Below are 13707 nucleotides of genomic sequence, written 5' to 3'. Positions count from 1 at the left end.
ATTAGAAGACTAACACACTGAACTAAGATGGTGACTATAGTAAACATACATGCTAAACATCAGCATGTTAGCAGTAGCACCATTATTTAGAGCATGTTAGCATGCTAATTTTAGCAAGCGCAAAGTACTGCTCTGCTAAGTTTTTGTAAAAACTAATTCTATGTAAAATTCTTCTTTAGATTCTCTTCTTTCTTCTTCTCAGTGTTCAGTGGTGATGGTATCTTTAAGAGAGAAGGTCACCAACACTAAACAACATGTTCATATTGAAGACTTAACACTGATGGAAAAATGATACGGCCTTCCTAGGGGTTGTCAGATGAAAGATACAAGGAGAGTACAGGGCCAAAGACAGGATATAATAAACATGGAGGAAGAGCCATTTGTCAACTGGACATATTTCCGTCCCATTCATAGGACAAGCTGCTGCCACACTATAAATACTCAGAGTGATACCCTGGTTAATGGCTCTGCTATGACCCTGTAATGTATTCAATGGCTCCTCTGTTTATTAGGGAATCTCCTTCATGATGTAAATGTCATGTGTTCACGTGTTACTGTGTGTATGAAATGTTCTATGATACAGTCATTATAATGGTAAAACAACTCTTGACAGTCTGATTACTAGTGCACGTGACTGTGTGTATAAACATGTTTGTGCATGTGGACATGTGAGTACAGTATGTAGAGGATGGTGGTAGAGTCTATATTCAGGTATATACAGCATATATACAACATTTTTATTAGCATTGTTTAAAGGTCATAGCTGATGATCCCCAAATCATCCGTCCTAAAAATAACCTTCAGTTTATCTGTAAACAAGAATTCAATCAAATTAATTCATTTTAATTCATGACAAATAGCTGCTGATTAACATTTCATCTCATGGAATGACAGCAGATTTAAGTGGCAGTGAGGAGCAATGTTTTCATTTTGTTTACTCCTGTGTGTGTGCAATAGGACACACGTGCACACGCATAAACAACAGGTGGACAGGGATAATGTGATGCAGCAACGCTCCAGAGAGGACAGTAACGCCAGGATCACACTGTGTGAGTGAGCGTGGCGGCTGATCTCGCTGAGCTACTGCGGAGAATTACGTGTGTGTGTTCACACTGACTGTGTCTCTGCTGTGTCTCTGCTGCTGCAGCTATATCTCACATAGAGTTTGCAGGTTACTGGAATATTGGATTTCTTATCATTATTAATTAATTTCTGATTTATTTTGGCAGAAAACATCAGTAACATGTCACTGTCTCCACATGCAGCTGCTAAAATAGTTAAAAAAAATATACACTGCTCAAAAAAATGAAGAGAACACTAAATCATCACAGTATAACACCAAGTCAGTTAAACTTCAGGGATATCAATGTGTCCATTTAGGAAGCACAAGAGATTGTGAATCAGTTTCACCTGCTTTGGTGCAAATGAAAGTGACAACAGGTGCAATGGAGGCAAAAGCAAGACAACCCCAAAAAGGGAATGGTTTTACATGTGGTGACCACAGACAGTTGCTCTCTCCTGATCCTTCCTGACTGATTCTCTAGGTTTGTGTTTTGCTAGTGTCCTTGTCACTACTGGTAGCATGAGGCGGTACCTGCAGCCCAATCAGGTTGCACAGGTATTCCAGCTCCTCCAGAATGGCACATCCATACCTGCGGTGTCAAGAAGGTTTGCTGTGTCTCCCAGCACAGTCTCAAGAGCATGGAGGAGATACCAGAAGACCGGCCGTTACACGAGGAGAGCTGGACAGGGCCGTAGAAGGGCATCGACCCAGCAGCAGGACCGGTACCTGCTCCTTTGTGTGAGGAGGAACATGAGGAGCACTGCCAGAGCCCTACAACATGACCTCCAGCAGGCTATTGGTGTGCATGTTTCTGACCAAACTGTCAGAAACAGACTCCTGGAGGGTGGCATGAGGGCCCCACATCCTCCAGTGGGACCTGTGCTCACAGCCCAGCACCCTGCAGCTCGGCTGGCATTCACCAGAGAACACCAGAACTGGCAGGTCCACCACTGGCGCCCTGTTCTCTTCACAGATGACAGCAAGTTCACACTGAGCACATGTGACAGGCGTGAAAGAGTCTGGAGACGCCGTGGTGAACGTTATGCTGACTGCAACATCATCCAGCATAAGTTTGAAGTGTGTGTGAGTCAGAGGTTTCTTGTTTTTTTTTATTGTAGTAAAAAGCCAAAGCATTCTGGGAAGTTGGTTCTGCTATCAGATTAACAAGCAGATCTACAGAGGCCTGGTAAGAGAGAAGTTATAAACATGAGAGCTCACTCCAGTCTCAACAAAATATCTGGCTGGACTCTGAGCTCTGGCAACAACGGCACCATGAAATGAAAAAAGCAAGAAGAGTCTGGAGAGAGTCCAAGGAGCGGTTACAAGAGCCTGCAGCTCTTAAATATCAGAGCGGAGATTTTACTCATTTCTACATAAACAGATCAGTGAGTTAGGGTGGAGGGAGTGAGAGGTGTGTGTGTGTGTGTGTGTGTGTGTGTGTGTGTGTGTGTGGGGTGGGGGGGGCTGAATCTGTTCAGTCTCGGCCTTGCTCTGCTCTGGCCGCAATCACAATCCACCACCGACCTCTACGCTCTGCTCGTCCAAGTCTTCTTCCCCACGAGAGCTGACATACTCTGGTCTACCGAACCCACTGAACCTCACCAGAGCACTCTCACGTATTAGCAGCACTGAGCTGAGGGCAGGCAGACTGCAGGGAGGGAGAGGGGAACCATCTCTGGACTGGGTAACTGGCTGAAGGGATCAGAGAGACACGGTGTAAGAAGTGCAGTGTAAGAACCATCAGTTATCTTTGATCTGCAGGGACAGATTAGGTAAAGGTCTGTCATTGTTTGCTGATACTGGTTCCAGTAGGAACAGTACTTTGAACTGTTTGATTTGAAACTGAAATAATGTTATAGTCCCATCCATCCATCCTTACAATCATCTATTATCAAGTATGTACCTGGATGTGAGCTAAGATCCTTCTCCCAAGACCTTCTCACACCAGATAGGATACATGATCCCTCCAGTGTGTTCTAGTCCTGCCCCAAGGTCTCCTCCTGGTTGCACATGGAAGGTTCCAGGAGGCATCCAGATCAGATGCCCTGACCACCTCATTGCAATGTGAAGCTCAGCTGGATGCCGGAGCTCCTCGCCCTGTCTCTACAGGTGAGACATCCTGTGAAGGAGCTAATGTCGCTCAGTCTTTGTCTGTATGCAAAGCTCATAACCAGCCAATCCTGAGGATCAGTCTGTGCAGATCTTAAAGAATGCAGATCTTTTCTTTACTGTCCTCTAATGCGCTCAGTGACACAGTAGCTGTGTCCCAATTCAGGGGCTGCATCCCTCAGAGGACATGGTCTTTCGTAGCTGTCATAAACCATGAAGGCCGAACTGAAATGAGACCGTATGGCCCATGGAGGATTTCCGCTTTGCTTCACCAGCTGTGCCAGCATCTTACTGACGTGTCCCCTTCCTGTTGCTTAGCAACCTTGACAACACATAACTTTTTATGCCTCCCAGCCAGTGACAGCCAGAGCTGGGGGATATTGTTTTTGGGTTGTCCATCCGCATGTACGTCCGTCCATCCCATTCTCATAGACACAATATCTCAGTAATGCCTTGACAGAACTTCTTCATATTTGGCACAAATATTCACTTGGACTCAAGGATGAAGTGATTAGACTTTGGTGATCAAAGGTCAAAGTTCAAAGTCACGGTGACCTCACAAAACACAGTTATAGCCTTGTAAACATGATGACTCGAGAACTCTTCAAGGAGATCCTTTCACTTTTGGCACAAATGTCCACTGGGATTCAAGGATGAACTGATTAGATTTTGTTGGTCAAAGGACAAAGGTCAAAGGTCGTGGTGACCTCACCACAATCCATCTGTTGGATTCTTCATTGTCAGGGAAAAGAGGGACGCATTTGAAGGATTAGGGTTAGTCTTTGAAATGGAACAGTCTAGTTGCACCACTGTGGCACAATCAGTCTTCAAATGCAGCCTCTGAAGGATGAGAACCATGAATTGGAACACAGCTGGTATGTGAGTGAAAATTAGTATGTGAAACATTATTTGGTTGTATACACAGAGCCCAGAGCCGTGTACAGGTAACAGCTGTTCCCGCCTCTCAGGGCTCTCCTCTTCCTGTTCAGCAGCTCCTTCAGGTCTCTGGTGGTCCGGGGCATCACTAAGTCCTCGTGGGGAAGGTGTTGTCCAACCGTGAGTTTATGTACTGTCACTGTAGAGTGTCATGGGGTTTGATGTCTTCTCCATGTGGCTCACATAGACCATTACAATATGTGGCCTCAAAGCAGAGTCTCAGAGTGTCATCACTTTCTGGTGGTCTCAGGCTGCTGGAGGACGATGGGTTCTCCTGGTTTAACTTTCATTTACATAATATCACTAATATAAGATGATCAACATGTGTCAGTCTAGTTATTACACCTGTCAGACACATATGTACATATAAGTATTGGACTGGATTAGGTATCAACAGTTCTAAAGGACTGTGATCTGGATGAGGACCAGCTAGTTCTGCTTGGACTGCTTAAACTGTGATGGTGCTGAATGTTTCTGAGGCTGAGGTCATCTGTTTTCTCTCTGTTAATATTGTTTGCCAAGAAGCTACAATCCTGTAAATCTGAAGAGCTGCTGCTTTTTTCTTGTGGCAAAGAAAAACAAACATTTTACATCTGGTGGAAATTTAGAGTGATATGTCCTCTAAAGAGGAGATGTGGAGGCTTTTCATCCACCTCTCATCAACCTAGTAATTAAGTTTGATAATAATGAACTTTCGCGCTTATGACTAGATTTTATTAAAGGGATAGTTTGGCTTTTTTGACGTGAGGTTGTGTGAAGTAGTCATATATAGTCAATACATTACCTACAGTAGATTATGATGAGCACACTCCCAATTAGCAAAACCAACTGGGACACCAGCAGAGTGGCAGAGCATCGTGTTGCTGTGCACGGGGCCACTAGAAAAAACCTGTTATAGACACTTTTAAAAACGTCCACAGAAACAATCCAATATCGATTTAAATGTAGCTTCAAGTCGAATATTTAGTGGGTCAGCTGAGTGAATCAGAAAGCGGTGTAATACAGTGCACTTTTGTGTTGGAATACGGTTGGTCAGCGGCTGAAAAAATGTAGTGCCAGAGGCAAGGGCTGTTTTCAGGGGAAAATATTCTGAAAATAAAGCGCACATTTAAACTGATATATGATTGTTTCAGTGGGCATTTTTAAAAGTTTTTTCTGATGGCCCTGTGCACAGCAACGCATCGCTCTGCCAGTCTGCAGCTTTCCTAACATGCCAAATGACAGTAGATAGTGTTGAGTAATCAGAAATACAGCTATGCTATTTATCAGTAAAAGGTTGTTCACTGACTAACAGTGTAACATTAACGTGAATGAAATCTACATGGTTTAGTTTTATAGATCTATATGTGCATATATAAACTGCTGACAACTTGCTCATGACTGGAAAGCAGCGTTTCCATACCAGCTATTTGCTCTGTGGAGTCTTTGTTGCATTCTTGTCTAAAACACATGATGAGGACACACGGCAATTATCAGGCACTGACACCAACCTGAACTCAGTGGAATACATACTGACACTGCTGTCTCGTCGTTCTGACGTCGGACAGCACTAGGAGGTTTTCTATAAGACGCTCGCTTTTAGCAGTTGTTCTGCTGTGGTCGAACATTTCAGTTATACAAAGCGTGCAGAGCAACATTTTATTAGACTTATTAGACACTCACACTGTGGAAAACCGGACTTTTTGGCATTTAGTCACCAGCTGTTTCCCAATTTCTTGGGCTGCATCATTGCGCACCGGTAATGACACCAACCAACACTGACAGAGAGCCTGAGGACTTCACTGTTAAATATAAGTATTGTGTTTCAGCTCAGTTCAACAGCTAACAGTACAACTGTTAAAACCAAGGACCTTAAAACCTCAAGTCTTTGTGAAAAAAGTTACATGTTGTCAAAGTTGCTAGGTGACAAGAGCCGCACTTTGCAACACAATGGTATGGATGGGCACTGCGGGTGACGCAAAGCAAAAATCCTCGGTAGACTAAACCGCCTCATTTCAGTTTGGCCTTCGCACATCGCCCACAAAGAACCATGTCCTCCGAAAGATGTGGCCACTGAATTGGGACACAGCTATAGTATTGTGTCTGGGAGTGTGAGACAACATGATGAACGGGGATAAATGTAAACAGTATAACGCATTCCACACAAATCAACATATACACCCAGCGCTAAATTAAATTAAAAGCAGCTCAGCTGGTTCCAGCCTTTCATTTCACTCCATGGTTATTTTCCTCAGATAACCTGAGGGTCAGAGAGAAAGGACTGTCACCTGTTTTTACTCCTGTAGAGAACAGCAGTGATTTACTCCCCCGTTTTCCCAGGTATCACACCTTCAAGGGTTCAGCTGCAGCGTTTGACCCTCACACCTGAACCACAGTCACAGCCATTACAACAGCATTATCCTGTCTACAGTGATTTATGGGCTGGGCTGCGATGATGGGGAGGCGCTCTTCATCACTCCTCAGCATTCTAAGCACACATAAACCAGATGGGAATTGCAGCACTGTTGATATCTTAGTGCAATTGCTCATCCTGCTGCTGACACAGACAACACTTTCCTGTGTTTCCACCCTTTCTTCTTCTTCAGGTACCGACCATGTACATGATCTATCACTCCATACGTGAGAGGTTAAGATAATGAGAGGGGCCCCACTGTCTAACATCACAGTACAGGTTTGACTAAAGCTTGTGGGCTGGTAGATCACCACCACCATCAGGAGCCTGAAGCAGGTTTACTGAGATATCTGGAGAACCTGTGAGTAAATCCCAGGCCTCCTCCACCTAGAACTTCCTTTTCTCCAGTCGACCTCTTTCTTAGAGCATGACCTCGACCATTTGTTATTCATTCAACTGCCTTAATATGACCTGTGTCTACATTTAATGGACAAGCAGTCTCTAGTGGCCATGTGACTGATGACTGCTGTCTCTCAGGAGCAGAGGCGGAATCAGCATGAGGTCATTATAGGCAGGGAGGAGATGGGTCAATAAATCATGTGACTGTGATGTGGACGACCTGTTCATTTCGTGTTTCCTAGCAGTGAACAGCTGTTTGACCATGATCACAGTCTTTACCTGAACTTAACCAAACCTTCACCCTGTAGGTGGAGAATGAGAAAACAGTCATTCATTCAACAGTCAGAGTTATTTTATCTTAACTGAACAGTGACGTCCTGGTGACATCTGATATGGGTCATTTTAGAAATCAATAATAAACATTGGGCCTCATTCACGAAGTTGGTTGTTAAGTTGTTCTTAAGAAAGTCCTTAAGAAAACTCTACGTCAGATTCATGAACGTGTTCTTAAACCACAGAATTGTCCACACCTGTGTTCTTAGATTGATGAATGCCAATCTCCTTGTAAATTGAAAGTGCCAGTTGGCCCTAATTAGCATAGGTAAACACCTGAAAATGCTCTTAAAAGGGCGTGACACTGAAGGGTCATGTGCACAACAAAATGACAAAGAGATAGCAAAGTTGAGAAAATGCCAAAACGAAAATCTAAAGATGGAGCACCGGAATCAAAGCTGAAAAGGAATTTCAGTAGTTCTGAAATGGAGGTACTGATGGAGGAAGTGAGCCGCAAATGAGCGGTAATATTTACTAGCTTTAATTCTGAATATAAAATCACACACGCATGGGATGCAATCACACATTCAGTGAATGCAGTATCTGGAGAAGGGAGCACTACGGAAGAAGTGGTTTGATTTGAAATCTGACACCAAAAAAAACATTGCAAAATTCAGACGAGGGATACAGAGCACTGGAGGGGGGGACGACGGGCAAAGAATTGTCTGAGCAGTACCAGCGCATCGGGGCCATCATCGGAGAGACGGCACTGTCAGGTGTGCCATCAGCTGAACATCTGGACACAGACCTGGGCCCCGAGTCAGCACCTTCATCTCCTCCTAGTCCATCTCCTTTCCCAGAGGAATCAGAGGGTCATCGTTTTTAAAAAGATTAATCTGTGTGCTTGTATTCGAAATTTAGACATTTGCGTGCTCCCAGCTCCCGTTCTGCCCCAATTCTGATCTCAAAAGCGGTTCTTGACAACCAAGAAAGAATTGCTGAAACGCTGACACAGATTGCCTCAACACTTGCCACAATCTCAGATACACTTAAATAAATTCATTCAAATTTAAAAAAAAATAAAGATGTGCACTGAAACCTGTTTGTTCTATTTTTTTTAAGTGATACGTTTCTATAATGATGAACTGTAAGCTAGAAATAATCAAACCGTAAAAGTTTAATTAATTTTAAAGCAGCTTTATTCATAACCAAGCTATTAATTGCTCTCGAACTTGGACAGCGAGCCTGTCGTCATGTCCCAGGAGCACCTCAGGACGCACAACCTCTTGTTGTGGTGGCTGAGGTGGTACACCACGCTTCATTGCAATGTTTTGCAATACACAGGAGGCCATGATTATCCTACAAACGGAGTCAGAGATGAGTTGGACATTTATGGAGTGATATTGCTTGCAGTTGAGGTATGGGAATGGATCTGCAGTCTATTGCGCCGATGGTGTTTGGTAGACCAGCAATAGAATGAAATCCCCTCTTCACTGGGACTTTTATGTATCATGTGGCTAGTTGATTTATTCCATCCACAAGTCACATGAGAGCACGGCTGATGGACGGCTGTGATATGCCCACCCCGTCTCCCAGCTCCCACTGAAATGTTCCAATTACTAAAAAGCACAAGGTGGAGAGTACCTGCACATGTGGTGGTACAGGGCTAAACCGCCTTGTATGGCTCCGCAGTGCCAGCTACATACGATCACAAAGGTTCCTGAGGACAGCTCTAGGTAGCCTAAAGCATCCCAATAAGTACTCATCACTCTCTGCAAATAAATCTATATGGTCATGGAAAATTTGTTCCCTCCGTAGGGCACGATCTGCAATATCTTGCAGCAGCAGGAAATATGCCACTGTGTGAGCAGGCCTAGGGTGCAGAAGGTCTACTTTTTGCCTATATATAGGGTGACAATCCCTGACTAATGGGTGACATGGTTCCAATTAACATAATTGATGTGAATTTACGTGTTAGTGTAGCATTCATTTATTTCAAAAGACCATAATGCTTTGTAAAATAACAAAAGATTATTGTTTTTAATACTATAAATTACAAAAAATATTATAACATATTATATAATTGTAGAACAGAAGAAAACGCAATAACCACTTATTTTGCTCAAACATGTCAAATGTGTGTAAGAGTACTCTTGAATGTGTGTAGATTCAGTTCTTACAAATCCCAAAAAAGAAAACTGAATGTCAGAATCTTCATAAAAAGTGCGTAAGTGGGTTTTAAGAAGAAATTTCTTCTTAAGAATGGTTGGTGAATGAGGCCCAATGAGTCTCAGAAACAACTCATACAGATTTGTTCTTAAGCAGCATGTTCGAATGATTTAAGAAAATCTGTGGCATTCACCAATTTTCTTGTAGGAATGAATGAATGAAATTCACAAGTCCAGGTGGAACAAGTCATGTGTGCACAGTCTGCCTTTCATTACAGGGCAAAAACCCTGAAATCATAATGTCTTCTGAATTAATTTGGAATTTACATAAGAAACTGAAATGACCTAACATAAAAGTAGTAATAATATTAATAGTAGATTGTTACACAGTAATCCATAACCATCTGCCGTTAAATACCACACTGGTGCCATATGAAGGTCCAGTAGAACTACAGATCCTGTCTGGTTTTATTATGTTGTATTTCTTTATTTATGAAATTATTTTTTATGTTTAATTCAGTCTAGATTTGCCTGTTTTACATGGAGAAGTGATTACTGACAGTCTGCTACTGAAATGGTTGTCTGCTTCATCTTCATTTTGGGACATAAAAATGAAGATGAAGTAAAGGCCCTGAGTCCTCCACCACCACCGACTGCAGATGGTCTGTGTTCCGCAGAGGTTTGGGTTAAAAACAGTGATCTGCAGATGATTAACAGGGTTGCAGGTGATGAAGTGATGATTTAACAAAGTTTTAATAACCTATCATTAAAAGAGGATTTCTTAAAGAGCATAAATAAGTTGATACTCTGCTGTTAATGACACATGTTGAGATGTTTAAGAGGATTATTGTTTAGAATTAAACATGTTTACTGCCTGACCTCCCCTTTAATCCTGACTAGACTGGACTTCATTTCCCAAAATCCTCTTTAGGCTGAAATGATCTTAGTCCCTGGAGTTACAACTGGACGGAGATTGGCATCATTCCTTTTTTATTGGACTAAAACCTGTAGAAAATCCAATGCTGTGTCTGCCTGACTGTAATTTAGACAAATCTAACATCTGGACTGAAAATTAAAACAAATATTAACACACTAATATATACATATATACCTTATATGTGATGAGCAAAAGCATAGAATACACGAGTAAATTATACACATAATAATAATAATAATAATAATAATAATAAAAATAATGATAATAATAATGAAGATGATGTTTTGCAGGATCAGTTTAGAGGGAAAGAGAGAGAGAAAAGAGGAGGAGAAAAACAAAAATGAGCAGAGTGTTCACTAACAGGCAAAATTTAGATTAAGATTTAGATTAGTCACAAATAAAGTCAAGGTTTTTAAAAAGTAATAAATTTGATTTCTTATTTTTTCCCATTGATAAATGTTCTGTGAGAAAATTTGAACTGGTTCAACAGTTTATAGGACGACGTTCTTGGTGTTAGCTGGAAGTTTTTCTGAGGATAATACACTTGGTCTGTATAATAAGGGGGGGACACTGCAACCGAAGAGCTAAGAAAGTTTCTCGCTACTTTAACCAACAGTGATGTACAGGTGGGCAGCGCTATGAACAGTGGAGATGGTTATCTGTATGCGTATAGTAGATCAAAGTCATGTTAACAGAGACTATTTTAGATTGTTACCTCTAGAAGTCTCTGTGAGTAATAAGAAGAGATGTTTGCTCACACACCAGCTGACCAGGCTGCACAGTTTGCATTTAGTGCTTATTGGTTGCACGTTGGTTTTGTTCCAATGTGATCAACAGCAACTTTATAAAAGTATCATTAACTTTATAATCTAATTTCCTGCCTAAAATTCAGGTTGAGAGCATTGGTTACCTGTGGATTATTTTTATTCCCTCAGATGACTGCATGGCTCTGCTGCTCACAGCAGATGGAGAATAGCTCCTTGTGAGAGATAAATCCCTTCTGTAAATTGAGAGCAGCTTTCGAGGACACGGGTCTGGAAGCAATTATTTGTGCCTATGCACAAGCATTAAGAAACCTTCTCGAGCTTTTACACAGTACATGTGAAACACAACACATGAAATGTATTCATTAACATCTTAGATATCATCCATTAGTATCACAAGTCTGCTCTGATGTGTGGTGACATTAATGACAAGACATCAGGGCCATTTTCACTGTGTCTGATGTGACTGCACTGTCTGTACATTTAACCATAGCAGGAGTTAGTGGCATCTCAGCTCCACTTGTGAAAGAGCAGGGAGGAACTCTAACATCGTTAGATTGATGGATGGAGATAGTGAGAGTTAACTGGCCAGGCAAATCACAATACAACAGCCCTCACTCTGAGAGATCCCAGTTTTAAAGCTCCATATAGTATAAAGGTAGATGTCCATGTGTTGTTTGATTATAAAGCAGGTTTAGGTTCTATATTAATACTGTGAAAGTATCAAAGCCTCATCAGTCCACAGAGAATTACACACAGCCTGTATTCAGAAACTGAGCCTTAAAGGTGTAATGTGTAAGATCTGTCAAGAATTTTAGTTTAAAATGTTCAAAAAATGAACTAACACCATCAATAGTATGTGAAGGAGCCACAGTGATGATGTCATGACCAAGACCACCATCTACTGTATTTCAGATATCTACTGAAATGAGCATGCTAACCAACTAGCTGCATCCCGGGCCTTGTAATACCACTTTATGGCACTAGATGCTGTGTGAGTCAGTGTAGTGTCTAGTCTGCCCTCAGACCCACGAAGAACAAGAGCTTCCTCCGGAGCTTGAAGTTACGCTACAGCTCCGACTAAAAGAAAAAAAGAAAAAGCTCCCAACTAGCATCACAGAAACGCAGAGATGGTTGAAACACTTAGAAAACGATCTTTATCTCCATCCCGAAGAAATGCTCCGACAAGAAACCACGTTCAGCGGCAAAGAAGCAAAACATGGGTGAATCCTGTGTGGCTTCCCACCGCTGGAGACGGTAGTGAGTAAAGAGATGCGTTTTGATGCCGAGCTGCAACTTTTCTGTTAGGCTGGTGAGTAACATCTAATGTTGGTCTGTAGCAAAAAGTATCATTGGTGCAAATGACAAACCACACTAACACTTGAGGTGGCATACACATATGATTGATGATGTCGACAGACGTTTTAGTGATATAGTAGAATTTAGCCTGTTCCTGCAGCTGCTGTCCAGCTAGATGCATCAGTAACTTTTCTTTTACAAGTAGGACAAAGACTGTTTGATCCAGAACCAGCGGGTTCAGGATCCACTGCCTAATACTGTATATATTTGAGCATATTCATATCTATCCTTACTATTTATTATACACACACAACAGACCTAACATGTTTGGATATAAAGAACTTGTATGATCTAAACTAATTGTCCTTTCACATGTTTGTCTGTATCAGGACCAGAATTCCAGTCCAGTCTTCCCCAGTGATGGACCAGCACCTGCTTTTTCTTCTGCGTCTGGCCTCATCAACCGTCAACAACCACATTACAGTAACACCTTGGAGTATTATCCCTGCACAGAACACATATTGTCTATACTGTGATCTTTTGCACATCCTGCTCAGCAGGAGTTTTGTCAACACTTTTGTACATAGTTTTTTTCATAGTTTTATTTCTTTTTATATGTGTATCTATGTATATTTATCATTTTGGCTGTTGCAGTATTTTACCTTTTTATTGTTATTTCCTTTTAATCTGTTTATTGTATGCTGCACCAAACACCAAGCCAAATATCTTGTGAGTAAAAACCTACCTGGCAATAAATCTTATTCTCTGATTCTTGCCTTCATATTTTTATAGGTAAATAAAAACATACTGTTTGTACTACAAGTACTTATAATTTGTTTCTGTGCTATCGACAATTTTAACTAGCAACAATGAATGCACATATAAATAATAAATTATAAGGAACATGGGGAAAACAACAACATGATTAACTGGACAGGGGCGAAGAGGAAATGCTGCCAAACATTACACCTTTAAAACCAGCCGTCAGGACTTCTGGAACATTGTGATGTCACAACAAAGCAGTCACCACTCTAAGCCACGCCCCAAGCCCCGCCCACCTGTACCCACCATCCAACCTTGCAGGATGTTGTTTCCCTAAGTGTTTACCTGAAATCTGCAGGAGGCCTAGTATGAATATCTCTATATAGTCCAGATCAAATATTGCAATGTTATCACAGGTTTTTATGATAGATAATTATATTATTAGAAGTATCATTAGATAAAATAGATACATCATTTTTTTACATAATTTTTTTTTTCTTTTATGAAAAATATCATATGTCTGGAAACATTGTGATATTTGTCATGGCTCAGGCTGTGGTAGTTTTTTCTCTCTTCCCTCCTGTTCATCTGTGTGCGTGCGTGTT

The 13707-nt window shown here is 41.6% G+C and overlaps 1 protein-coding gene across 4 annotated transcripts in view; it reads right to left on the bottom strand.

Annotated features, from left to right (window-relative positions):
- ltbp1 (latent transforming growth factor beta binding protein 1) overlaps nt 1-13707 on the bottom strand; it is a 129408-nt gene that overhangs the window by 75217 nt on the left and 40484 nt on the right. The gene's annotated exons all lie outside the window — the stretch shown is intronic.

Source organism: Seriola dumerili, unplaced genomic scaffold (assembly GCF_002260705.1).
Source record: "Seriola dumerili isolate Sdu_G_001 unplaced genomic scaffold, Sdu_1.0 BDQW01000665.1, whole genome shotgun sequence".
Lineage (NCBI taxonomy): Eukaryota > Metazoa > Chordata > Actinopteri > Carangiformes > Carangidae > Seriola > Seriola dumerili.
The sequence above is the reverse complement of the archived record's forward strand: the minus strand, read 5'-3'. Positions and strand labels throughout refer to the sequence as shown.